The sequence below is a fragment of the Mus caroli genome, unplaced genomic scaffold (assembly GCF_978045245.1).
Source record: "Mus caroli unplaced genomic scaffold, Mus_caroli_1 scaffold_17, whole genome shotgun sequence".
Taxonomy (NCBI): domain Eukaryota; kingdom Metazoa; phylum Chordata; class Mammalia; order Rodentia; family Muridae; genus Mus; species Mus caroli.
This window is the reverse complement of record NW_028227272.1, coordinates 1061881-1076013: the sequence shown is the minus strand read 5'-3', so window position 1 is coordinate 1076013 and position 14133 is coordinate 1061881.

The window sequence follows — 14133 nt, the reverse complement described above, 5'->3', positions numbered from 1 at the left end:
AAAACTGTTGGATGGTACCAACAACCCAGCGTGCTATGAATAACTGACCTTAACAGCAATGGACAGTCGAGGATAGCTGTTGCCCTCAAGTTTGTACTCCATGCACCCATTTGTTATGGTTCTTAGCCCACACACAGCTGAATTAATTCAGACCTGGCTTTAGAGCAGTACGCAGCAGTTAAGCTGTGGAGGTGACTATGGGTTCAGATAAAACACTCCAGGAAAGTGCTTAGTGAACTCAGCCCTTGTTCCTAATGGAGGCTGAGAGTGTACGCAGATCTCAGCAAACACTGACCCTGGGGAGCCTGGCTTTGTTATGCCGTGGCATGACACACAGAATAACTATGTGGAGCTGGTTAAAAGATGGTGTTACTTGGGCTGGGTCTGGAGGAGTCTCTGCATTTGGAAAGGGGACATCTCCATGAAATGCCTGTAAGTACTCAGGCTTGGTCTTTGGCCATGGCAGCCAGTGCTCAGCTCAACCAGACACTCACTTCCTCTGAACCTGTTTCCTTTTCTGGAAATTGTAAGTTCTGTTAGTTCAAGCAGCAGAGAGTCCATCATGTTTCTTATTCTTCCTTCACTAGAGCTCACTTTATACGACATGGCCCACATCTCAGATGCTCAGGCTGTATGGGACGGAGGTCAGAGCAGAAAAGCCAGTTTCCATTTCCAGCCCGCGCCTGCACATGCACTCAGTAAAATGGTGGGAACGATCTTAAACATTAGAAGTCTGCAAGGCATACAATTTGTCATTTTATTGCTGCACCTGATCCATTTACAATGTTGATAAGCTCATTCAATTTGAAAATATCTCAGGAGCTGAAGAAATGGCTCAGCGGTTAGGAGCACTGACTGAGTTCAATTGCCAGCTGGAGTTGAAGGGAGTGCCTCATGTGGTGGCTCACAGCCATCTGTAATGAATCTGGTGTGTCTGAAGACAGCTACAGTGTACTCATATAAATAAAATAATTCTTTTTTTAAAAAAAGAAAATATCTCCACAACTTCCAAACGAGCTGCTTGTCACAAAGCAATCACTTTTCATGACTCTTCCTCCCTAACCCATGTCATCCCATGTAGCCACCAATCTCACGTTAGTATTCAAAACAAAATAGTGGGGGGCAGGCAAAATGACTTGAAGGTGATGGTGCCTCCTATCACCATCTACCTGAGTTTGATGCAGGACCCACATGGTAGGAGGAGAGAATTGACTCCTGGGAGTGGTCCTCTGACCTCCACGTGTGTACTGTGGCACACTGGAAAATTCCAGCAGCACTCAGGAGGCAGGTGGTTTGGGTAAGCATGGTAGGGATTTCAAGGTTGGGCAGGACTACTCAGTGAGATCCTGAGCTCAAAACAAACAAAAAACCCAAACCAAACCAAACCAAACCAAACAACCAAACAAACAACCCCAAAACAAAAAACTCCCCAAAGCAAAGAAGAACCCGCACAAAACAGTTTGAGATTGCATTCACTGAAACTCACACTTGATTGTGTGTAGTTCTGGTTTTATTGAGTAGCAACCTTCTCAGTGTTCCCCCAGCTTCTGTTGTTTCCCTGGTATGTTTCTGTTATAGTTCTGGTTTTTGCAGAATGTTATGTAAATAGTCATACAATGTGTAGCCATTTGAGTATTATATCTTTAGGCAGTTTATGCGTAATCTTCCTTAGGTGTGAGGTGGTCGACAGGACTAGCTCCAATGCAACTTCCGAGAGCATCAACAGAGGGAGCTATGGGCCTAAGCTGTTTCTGGCGGGACCGAGGCTCTGCCTCCTTCCGGTCTCTGCTCTTGTCCCATGGTCCAGAGGCCGGGCTTGGGGTGGAGCCAAGGAAAATATTCCTTCTCAGGAAAATCGCTGGCGTCCAGCGGTGGTAGGCGGTCTCTTGAGAAGGCTGTGGAAACCCTTGGCGCGTTCCCGCCCCTTCCGGGTTTAGCCACGCCTTCTTAGCGTGCACACCTCTCGGCGCTTCGGGGCGTCTGGTGGAGTTCCCGCCCATAGGCGCGTCCGGCCCCGCCCACAGGCTGCGGAGCTCGAGCTCCGGGTGCCGGCGGTTCTAGGTCACTTTTCGTCGGTCTGTTGGTCGTGCCGGGACGCCTCAGCACGTGGGACTTTACAGTGTTCCAGAGGACGCCATAAAACAGCCGAAAAATAGGTGACATTTACGTACTGCACTTACTTATGTCTGGAACTTTGTCACCTCAGGGCGTATGCTGGGTACCTTAGGCTCCTTCATTGTTCCTGCTGAGCCCCAAGCCACGCGCTGCTGATGCAGGCAGAGCGAAAGATGGGAATAAGTTTGCAGTATATTCTTATGTGCAGGGACGATGGACCTGTATTTTTTTGTGTCGGGCTAGACTATTAGGCAAGTCATACCGCTGTCCGTTTCCACTTAAAAAAGAAAATCTGTTTATACTTTTTTTTTTTTTGGTTTTTCGAGACAGGGTTTCTCTGTATAGCCCTGGCTGTCCTGGAGCTCACTTTGTAGACCAGGCTGGACTCGAACTCAGAAATCCGCCTGCCTCTGCCTCCCAAGTGCTGGGATTAAAGGCGTGCGCCACCACGCCCGGCTGTTTATACTTTTTAATTTCACTTTTAGGTTTCATTATGTAGTTTTTAGAGATTTGCTTATTTTTATTCTCTGTGTATGAGTTTGCCTACATGTATGAGCATGTGCATGTGTGGTGCCTGCAGTCCAGAAGAGGGCGTTGGGTCCCTTGGAATTGAAGGTTTTAAGATAGTTGTGAGCCCTCGTTGGGTGCTGAGAACTGAACTGTGCCTAGACCTCTGCTCTTAATTGCTGAACGACCCCTGCAGCTCCTGTTTTATCTTTTTTGTTTGTGAGTTTATTATATGTGTACACACCTATAGTCTGAACACTTAGGTGGAAGCAGAAGGGTCAGGAGTTAAAATGCTATCCTCAGCCATATCTAAGTTTCAGACCAGCATGGAATACATGAGACCCTGTGCTAAGAAATCAAATGAAATAAGATAAATGTTTCTCTATCAATCAATCATTTTTGATCAATCAATCAATCTCTCTTTGTAGCTCTGGCTATCTTGGAACTCACTCTGTAGAACAGAAACCTCTAACTCAGTCCACCTGTCTCTGCCTGCTGAAGGCTGGGATTAAAGATATGTGCCACTCCCCCCTGGTGAGTGTTACTTTGTTTTAATAAAACCCAGTTAATCAAATGAAGTTGATTAAATCCAGTTTTTGTACAAATGCATTCATTGTGCAGATCTGGAGTCAGTTCTATCCTTCTGTGTGGTCCTGGGAATGGAACCCCAGATTGGAACCCAGATCGTCAGGCTTGCCAGCAGGCGCTTTTACCCACTGAGATGTCTTACTAGCCCTGATGGAATTTTTTTTTTTTGATTTTTAATATTTTTATTACATATTTTCCTCAATTACATTTCCAATGCTATCCCAAAAGTCCCCCATAGCCTGATGGAATTTTTAAAAAACAATCTTAATAGTGTGTTTGTGTCTTTGTACATGAGTGGAGGACCTGAAGAGGCCAGAGGAGGGAGTCAGATCCCCGTGAGCTAGAGCTACAGGCTGTTGTGAACTGCCTACCAAGATTGTTGGGAACCAAGCTCTGTCCTCCAGAAGAGCAGAGACATTTAATCGCTGAGCCATTTCTTCAGTGCCCTGTTTTATTTAATTGAGTTTTTTGGAGAAAGGGTCATTCATACATTTCAGGCTGGCCTTGGCTCCCCGTATTACTGAGGGTAACTTTAGTTACTTACTGTGACTTCCTGGTCCTCCTCTGTACCCAAGCGTTGGGATTGCAGGGGGTTCCAGTGCGTCATGCATATGCATCAGCAGTATGTTAAGTAGTTTTTTTCATGAACCAGACATATTGAAGAAATATGGTTAAAGAGGTCCCAGCTGAGGCAGTGCTGGGTTTCTTTCTTTCTTTCTTTCTTTCTTTTTTTTTTTTTTAAGATTTATTTATTTATTATATGTAAGTACACTGTAGCTGTCTTTAGACACTCCAGAAGAGGGCATCAGATCTCGTTATGGATGGTTGTGAGTCACCATGTGGTTGCTGGGATTTGAACTCTGGACCTTCGGAAGAGCAGTCGGTGCTCTTACTCACTGAGCCATCTCACCAGCCCTGTGCTGGGTTTCTTGGTGCAGGGGTGAGTAGGGGAGGCAGGAAGGACAGGGAGCTTTCATCTGACCACAGCCTCTAAGCTTCAAGAGGTTGGGGGCCAGACTGCAGGCTAGGCCTGTGTCATCCAACTTTTGGCTCTCCTCCATCACCACAGAAAACCTTGTGAGCCAGCAATTCCCAAAGAGGGAAACCAAAGAATCATTTAGTAATAAATCTGTCTTCCCAAAGGCCCCAGTGGTATCAGCCAAGAGTTTTCCATTCAGCTTTGTGGGTTTGATCAAACTTTTTGGTCACAAAGACATATTGAACACTCAGATATGTCAGTATCTAAATACCCTTAGCTCTCAGAGCCTAGGCTTGCTCCACAAACCCAGGAAAGTGAGTCTTAGAACAGTCCCAGCTAAATGTCCCAGCAACTCCAGAGCACACCCTCTTGTCCTTAAATAGCTCCGCCATGTTCACTATCCTAAACTTTGCTTGAACACTCTATGGTGGGCATGGTTACTGAGGTGCAGCTGTGTGCCTATCCTGCTGTTTCTTAGCCTGTCCTGGCCAAACAACAAGCAGCCAGACTGGCCATGTACCTGCCTGCCAGCACCAGTTAATGCTTTGTATGAGTATTCCATAATTTATTTATCCATTTATCTAGAGATGGACATCTAGATTGTTTCTAATTTATAGCTATTGTAATTTCATTTTTTAAAGACCCTGCCCCTTAACTGGATTGGGTCAGTTTTCCATCTTACCCATGAGTATGTGACAATTCAGATTTGTCTTGTGCTTGGTTGATGACCTCTTTGGTGGTCGTTTGAGATCAGGGCTGGTTATTCTTGGTCCCTGGTTCCCTCATTGGTCCTATTTTGAGTCTCTGTTAGGAGCAGTACTTTCTCGCTTCTTGGGAAATGTATTCTTTTTGCTCTAAGAGTGTTGTGAAGGATCATTGCGTCACACCTTGTTGCCTTTATGATGATTCTCGAGAAAATTCTTGCTGAGTCTCAATAACAGAAATAATTTCATTTCTTCTGAGCATGTGTTCTTAGTTTAAGGAAACTGAATTGGGCATGTGGTTAATAAGTTATGCATGTGTTAGGTCTTAAATATATAGTCTTTTTTTTCCCCTCCTAGACTTTCCTTTTGTGTCTCTTCCTGTTTCTCTTCTGCTGTTTGTTGCATTCTTACTATATTTAATGAATTATTAGCAACTACGTTTATGCTTTTCTGGCATAGTATGACACATTTTTTTTAAGATTTATTTATTTATTTATTATATGTAAGTACATAGTAGCTGTCTTCAGACACACCAGAAGAGGGCATCAGATCTCATTACAGATGGTTGTGAGCCACCATGTGGTTGCTGGGATTTGAACTCAGGACCTCTGGAAGAGCAGTCAATGCTCTCTACTGAGCCATCTCTCCAGCCCATTATGGCACTTTTATTATGTGCCCTTTGTACCATGGTTTGGGCAGAATAAGAGAGTAACACCTGAGCTGCATCAGATGTTTGAAGAATCATCTGGTGGTAGAGGAGGGGTCCTTGCCATGACCTTGGTCTCTTCAGCAGTGACTATTGGCCCCCGGCCAGTGTGTAGAGCACATGGAGATCATCACGCAGCCTCTTGGAGCCAGTCATCTGACCATGCTGTCCTTAGTATCAGATGTTGGTCCTGGCTCCACCCTGTCCCCCCAAGCTCATCCTACTGCCCCCCACCCCAGCCCGTGTCTCTGCTTCCCTCAGTGCTGGTGAGTGTGTGATATTTGTCTTTTTCACATGGAGTTCTGCTTGCCTCCTTGTCCTTTAATCTTGGAGGTGGGGTCAGCCTCCATTCCTGCCTTATCCCTTCTATTTGCTACCCTGCTGAATCGCAGGTTTCTTCTCTTGATTGACAAGAACACGTGCTGTGCGAAAGAAGAGGGTGGGGCTGGGGGCTGCAGGCAAAACTGGCATTAAATCTGGCAACTGTGCAAAGGAATGAACTTCTCAAATTGGCTCTCCTTCCATCACACCCCTGATCTTGAAAAAGGAACCAGAAGTGACAGCTGCACCATTTCCTGAATTAGGTGGCCTGAATCAAGGCTGACTCCAGGGAGCAGCCTATCTGGGTGAGCATTCTCATGATAAGCAGACAACAGGCAAGTGTTTGGAGAAGTTTGTGTGTGCTTTTCTTCAAAGAACAGAGGTTGTCCTCAACAAGTTGCCCCTGTTACCTTCTGTCCTGTGGGAGTTGAATATACTGCTCTGTGGCTGCATACAGAATTGAAAAAAATGTGCTCTTCTTTTGTAAGAAAAGGCAATGCCATTGAGGCTGGGTGGGTAGGGTGGATTCTTTGCCACCAGGGGAATGGGCCTGTGCTTTTTCTGTAAGATGCTGAGATGGCAGGTGGGAAGGGGAGCTGCAGTGTGGGCTGATTTGAAGTTCTCATGTATTGACAGTGGGCCATTTTTCTCTAATATTAAGCATCTCATCACAGAGATTCAAATCGACTATGTGAATATGGCAGAGACTTTGGAAGTTCGCATCTTGGGTGGGAATTTGAATTCTTCTTCTTTTTTTTTTTTTTTTTTTAAGATTTATTTATTTATTATATGTAAGTACACTATAGCTGTCTTCAGACACACCAGAAGAGGGCATCAGATCTCATTATGGGTGGTTGTGAGCCACCATGTGGTTGCTGGGATTTGAACTTCGGACCTTCGGAAGAGCAGTCGGGTGCTCTTACCCACTGAGCCATTTCACCAGCCCTTGAATTCTTCTAAGACTGATGACCTATAATTACCAAGATAAATAGGATAGTCCTTTTAGTAAGTGCTATTTATTAGTCAGATGTTGTAGGTCACACTTGTAATCTCAGTATTCAGGAGATGGAGGCAGGAGTATTGCTGGAAGTTTGAGGCAACTTGGACTGCATAGTAAGGTTTTAAGCTGGGCTGAGATACAATATGAGACCCCATGACAAGGTCACTATGTCTTCCTGACTATTCTGGAGCTCACCAGGCTGGTCATGAACTCACAGAGATTCACCTGCCTCTCTGCCTCTTGAGTGCCAGGATTACTTACAGGTGTACTCCACCATACCCAATGAGAGACTATTAAAAAAATCCCCAAATTTGAATGAGATAGCTTAGTGCGTAAAATTCAGGCCTCAGGACTCATGGTGAAAGGAGAGAATTGACTCACCAAAGTTGTTCACTGCCCTCCACACTTGTGCCATGTTGTCTCACGCACGTAATAATAAATGAAATACTAAAAGATGCCAAAGCTGGGCAGAGTGGCTCCCATTTACAATCTCAGGATTTGGGTGTTGGAGACAGGAGGACCAGGAGTTAAAGGGTATTCATGACAACATGAATTTTGAGACTAGCCTGGGATACCTGAGACCCTACCCCCCCACCCCACCCCCCACATCCCCCATCTATGGAATGTGCAACAGATGCAAGCTCAAATGCTGCCTAAGTTAAGGTCCAACAATTTCCCAGATTCTTGAGGAATGTTTGAGCCTGACAATCTACCAACTCAGCTGCTCAGGATAGACTAAGCTGCATACACTGTGCCAGGAACCATAACATTCTAGCCCTCAGCTTGCTGGGCCATGTGGCCTTTCACATTGTCTCCTCACCCTGCTTCCACCACCAGTGTCTGCAGTCATGACCTCTGTTAGTTCTTGGTTCGTGTTCTCTCTCTCCCTCTCTCCTTCCTTCCTTCCTTCCTTCCTTCCTTCCTTCCTTCCTTCCTTCTTTCCTTCCTTTTGAGTGGGGTGGGGTTGAGTTTGAAACAGGGTTTCTCTGTGTATCCCTGACTGTCCTGGAACTCACTCTGTAGAGCAGGCTGGCCTCAAACTCAGAGATCTGCCTGCCTCCTGAGCAGGTGTGCACCACTCCCCTACCCAGCATAACCTGTGCTCTTAATGAGTATGTGGGTTAAAGTTAAATGGAAGGAGCCAGTATGCTGTTCCATGGTTAATCTCAGTACTTGGGAAGTTAAACCAAGGGAATCTTGATTTAAAGATCAGCCTAGGCAACATGGCAAGACTGGTTTAGTTACAAATAGCAGTGAAGCTTGGTGTGACACATGCTTGTAATGTCAGCCCTTGAGAGATATGTACAATAGAATTGGGAGTTTAAGACTAGCCTCAAGTACATAATGAGTTTAGGGCCAACCTGGACTACCTGAGATCTCAAGTTGTTATTATTATTTTCAGCAATTCTGTAAAGTTCCTAACTCATTTAACAACCAAGGACAGAGGTCCTACCTGCTGTCTTGTGTGCATCTCCAATCCCCATTCTAGGCATTTCCACCACTAGCAAAGTGGCAGTTTCACAATGGGACCACTTTAGGAAGAGCAGCTGTATGAAAGTGAAGTGGTAAAAAGAAGGGGGCAGAGAATGATGCCCTTGTTGAAGGAACTGTGTTCACTGCTGTGGCTCGACCCTGTTGTCATAACCAGCCTTTGTTCAAGGCCATCACTTGCTGGGTAAACTCCTCATCACTCATTGACCCAATGTGTGTAGGATCACTGGACTCTGTACATGATCCTGGGGAGAAAGATGTGGGTGAGGCTGGACATCGTAGCCCATGAAAACCAGCCAGGCCTGAGTTCAGGAGAATGGTTAGACTTAGGGATTCTGTATTAATCAGCTACCCATCATCAAGACAAAACCTGACACTGGTTACTGAGGAAATTGTCTTACTTTCCTGTTGCTGTGATAAAATACCATGACCAACGCAACTCATGGAAGAATAATAGTTCATCATGGTGGGGAAACATGGCAGCAAGCAGCAGATGTGGTGGCTAGAGTAGAAGCCGAGATCTTACATCTTTTTTTTTTTTTTTTAAATCATCAAAATAATTTATAATAGTTAAATGCCTCTTAAATATACTGATGTCTTCTGAGGCTAAAAGTAATATGCACTCAACCAGTTTTTAAAATCTATTTGGAACATTAAACATGAGATCCTTCGTCTTGAACCATAGCTCATAAAGAGAGACTGAACTGGGAATGGTGTGTGGCTTTTAAAGCTCCAAGCCTGATGTCATTGATGACTCTATCAAAGCCACATCTCTTAAGCCTTCTCTAACAGTGCCACCGACTCTGCGACTGGAGACATCTCTCTCGTGCAGATGCCTCAGAAGCAAAGAAAGATTTATTTTGGCTTATGGTTCTGGACTTTCTTTCTTTTTTTGATTTTTGAGACAGGGTTTCTCTATAGCCCTGGCTGTCCTGGAACTCAGTTTGTAGACCAGGCTGGCCTGGAACTCAGAAATTCACCTGCCTCTGCCTCCCAAGTGCTGGGACTAAAGGCATGCGCCACCACTGCCCGGCTGGTTCTGAAAGAATAGGTGGTTCATAGGTTTGAGTATCTGGTGAGGGTAGCTTGCCATGGTGGAAACACACTGGAGTGAGTGTTCGTGCCTCTAGTTGAGAAGTAGAGGACAGTCAGGTTCCCGCCATCTTTTCACTCCTAGTGATCTAAAGACATGCCACTAGGCTCTGCTTCCTAAGTCCACAGAAATTCCCTATATTGGCAAGATGAGGATGAATCCTTCTACACATGGGATTTTTGGGGGACGCTGCCTGTATTTAGAGCATAGCAGTCTCTCAGAAGGCATGTGCCCACAGGCTTCCCTGGACTAAGACTCTTAGGAAAGGAGGGAAAGAAACTGGAGGTGTAGTGCCCCTCCCCCCAGAGTAGTCTGTTAAGGCCAGGCCCATGCAGGTGTAGAGTGCTTGCATTCAGCAAACTTGTTCTCTTGGGCATGTTTTGATTTTTTTTTTTTTAAGATTTATTTATTTAATGTATGTGAGTACATCGTTGCTCTCTTCAGACACACCTGAAGAGGACATCAGATCCCATTACATATGTTTGTGAGCCACCATGTGGTTGCTGGGAATTGAACTTGGGACCTCTGGAAGAGCAGCCAGTGCTCTTAACCACTGAACCATCTCTCCAGCCCTCTCTTGTGCATGTTAAATCTAAACATTAAACTCACATGTCTTCTATGATACTCATCATCAAACCTGGCTGTCTTAGTGTTTCTATTCCTGCACAAACATCATGACCAAGAAGCAAGTTGGGGAGGAAAGGGTTTATTCAGCTTACACTTTCCATACTGCTGCTTATCACCAAGGAAGTCAGGACTGGAACTCAAGCAGGTCAGGAAGCAGGAGCTGATGCAGAGGCCATGGAGGGATGTTCTTTACTGGCTTGCTTCCCCTGGCTTGCTCAGCCTGCTCTCTTATAGAACCCAAGACTACCAGCCCAGCGATGGCACCACCCACAAGGGGCCTTTCCCTCTTGATCACTAATTGAAAAAATGCCCCACAGCTGGATCTCATGGAGGCATTTCCCCAACTGAAGCTCCTTTCTCTGTGATAACCCCAGCCTGTGTCAAGTTGACACATAAAACCAGCCAGTACACTGACTCTACTCTTTTTTTTTTTTTAAGATTTATTTATTTATTATGTGTAAGTTCACTGTAGCTGTCTTCAGACACACCAGAAGAGGGCATCAGATCTCATTACGGATGGTTGTGAGCCACCATGTGGTTGCTGGAATTTGCACTTTTGGAAGTGCAGTTGGTGTTTTTTTTCGAGACAAGGTTTCTCTGTATAGCTCTGACTGTCCTGGAACTCACTTTGTAGACCAGGCTGGCCTCAAACTCAGAAATCCGCCTGCCTCTGCCTCCCAAGTGCTGGGATTAAAGGCGTGCGCCATCACGCCCGGCAGGAATTTCTAAAAGTGGAAGGAAACAATCTATTCCTGAGAAATTTTCTCCTGGAATGGAAAGGGATCCCAACCAATCAACCCTGGTTTTGGAGGACCTGACAGTTCATTTCAATTGACAAGGTACTGCCACAAAAATTGCCTTTTGAAATTCTGTGGTAGCCCCTCAAATCTGCTGTTTTTACTGAGACACCTTGTACCCTTCCAGGCTCATTTATTTTTAATTCCTTGTTTTGATTTTTTTTTTTTGTTTTGTTTTGTTTTATTTTTTTGAGACAGGATCTCACCATGTAAGCCTGGATGGACTGGAATTCACTATTGCAGAGTAGGTTGGCCTCAAATTCAGAGATCTACCTGTGTCTGTCTCCCAAGTACTAGGATTAAAAGGGTATGCCAGCCCAGAGATGGTCCCACCCATAGGGGACCTTCCCCCCTTATTATTATTTGTCTAGTTAGGGTTTTACTGCTGTGAACAGACACCATGACCAAGGTAAGTCTTATAAAAAACATTTACCTGGGGCTGGTTTACAGGTTCAGAGGTTCAGTCCATTATCATCAAGGTGGGAGCATGGCAGTATCCAGGCAGGCATGGCTCAGGCAGAGCTGAGAGTTCTGTCTTCATCCAAAGGCTGCTAGTGGAAGACTGACTTCCAGGCAACTAGGGTGAGGATCTTATGCTCACGCCCACAGTAACACACCTATTCCAACCAGGTCACACCTCCAGATGGTGCCACTCCATGGTACAAGAATATACAAACCATCACATTATTATTATTATTATTATTATTATTATTATTGGTTTTTTGAGACAGGGTTTCTCTGTGTAGCCCTGGCTGTCCTGGAACTCATTTTATAGACCAGGCTGGCCTCGAACCTCAGAAATCCACCTGCCTCTGCCTCCCAAGTGCTGGGATTAAAGGCATGCACCATCATACCTGGCTCATCTTTGTTATTTTTGATTATATGTCTCTGTGTGGGCACACACACATTTGTGTGTGCCACAGGAGGTCAGGAATGTTGGGATCCCCTGGAGCTAGAGCTTCGGGTTGTCTTTTGTCACCTGCTATGGGTGCTGGGAACTGAACCCCAGTCTTCTGCAAGAGTAGTAAGAATTCTTAATCACTAAGCCCCTAAAATTATTTTTTATTTTATATGTTATTACTCAGTATGTGATGTGTCAGTGTGGGTGATGCCATCACGTGCCTGTGGAAGGCAGAGGACAACTTTGGGGGTCTGTTCTCTCCTTCCATTGTGGGAGCTGAGCATTGAATTCAGGTTGTCAGGGGTTGAAGCTCCATGTAAAGCAACTGAAGCCACAAGGTCCAGATGTGTAATCACTGATATAGACTTTGCATTTTGTCAAGTTATTTACCAACGATTCCAACAAACCACAGCCTCAAACTAGCTCACAGGTTGTTTTCAGAGATAGGGTCTTTGGACACATCCATTTGGTCTTGTTATCTATGGCTACTCTTTCTGCCCTCTAGCCTGTTACAGGAGAGGATGCCAATTCCTGGTCCAGGGCACTGGGAGTGGGACTTGAGTGGCCCCAGTAGATGGTAGCCTCCCTTCATGTTCTTTTTGTTGGTTTTTACATTTTTACTTTGTGTTACTGTGCATATATGTGTGGGCATGTGAATGCTATGGTGCTCATGGAGGGGCTGGAGGAGAGCTTCTACTATGTGGGCTTTAAGGTCATCAGGCTTGGTGGCATCTTACTGGCCCTCACACCATGTTCTTAAATACACTTCTTCCCTTTCCATCTCTGCTGCAATGCCAGCCTGAGACTGTTGGGAACAGGCTGGGTTTCTGTTTGTTTGTTTGTTTTTGTTTGTTTGTTTTTGTTTTTTTACAAGGTAGCTTGTAAAAATGGGGCTGAAGCTACCATGGCCCCAGATTCTTAAAGGCTGAGCCAATGCTTGGAGTTCTGGGTTTGGAGATGGTGGCTGTGATGAGTAATATAATGTGATAGCAGCCAGATATGGCTACATAAGCCCTGTTTGAGAATCTGGGGTTTAAGGGGTTATTTTCTGTTCCGTTTGCCCTTTAGTCTCTTGTTTTCCAAACAGGGCATCCCTTCCCTTTTCCTCTTTAAAAAAATTGTAGAAGCATAGGTAATATAAACACTTACTATTCTGAGTTTTTAAAGATTAATGCATGGTTTTGATGTTTTTACAAAAGTTCTTAATTTACTTGTGTGTTGGGAGCGTGCATGTGGCAGTCACAGAAAGCCTTATAGGGGTCAACTCTCTCCTACCACCAAATGTGGTTGGGGCTCAAACTTAGCTCATTAGGCTTGGCAGCAAGTACCCCTAACCACTGTACCATCTTATCTGCTTTCCCAGATTTTTTTGAAACAGGGTCTTTGAGCTGAGGCTAGCCTGGATCTCACTATGTAGTTGAGAATGACCTTGGTCTTTTATTCCTCCTTCCTTCTACCCTTTTGTGATAGAATTACAGGTACGTGCCCTCTCATTTTAAATACTACCCAGTTCTGTGGCAGTAAGTGTGCTCACAGTGTTTGACTGCCTTCTTTTCCCAGTGTTGATTGAAGTCTGGGCCTCCCAAGTACTCACACAAGTGCTTAACGCTGAGCTACAGTCTCATCTTGCATGCATCCCCTTGTATACATCTACTTAATTCTCACCTATATGGTTGGTTATTGAAGGCACCCTCATATAAATGGAGTCACAGGATGTCCTCTGTTAGGACTTGTCTGTTGTCTCACACCTTTATATCACGTGTTGATATATAGCACCTTAGCATGTGTTTATATTTAAAGATAGAGCAGATAAAGAAGTAGTTAAGGTAAAATGAGGTAAATGGAGTGGGTCCTAATCCAATCTAACTGGTGTCCTCATAAGAGGAGATTAGGCACAGACACACACACACACACACACACACACACACACAGACCATGTGAGGACACAGAGAGAAGGCGCAACTTGCAAGCCAAGGACAGAAATTTCAGAAGAAACCAAACCTCAGGCAAAGCTTTCCAGCCTCCAGAATTATGAGACAATAAATTTCTGTGGTCTGTGATTTTCTTTTCTAGTAGCCCTAGAAAAATAATACACTCTCCTTATTTTACTCAATGAAACATTTACTGGAAGGGTGACATGTGTGGAAACCTATATTATAGTCTCATATCCTTGTATGGCTAAGTGATATTTCATTGTGTGAAAGGCTGTATTTTGCTTCTCTGTTTATTTGCAGAGACACATGAATTGTTTCCAGCCTTTGGCTACTGTCAACTATGCTGTTATGAATGTGGTGTGAAGTATTT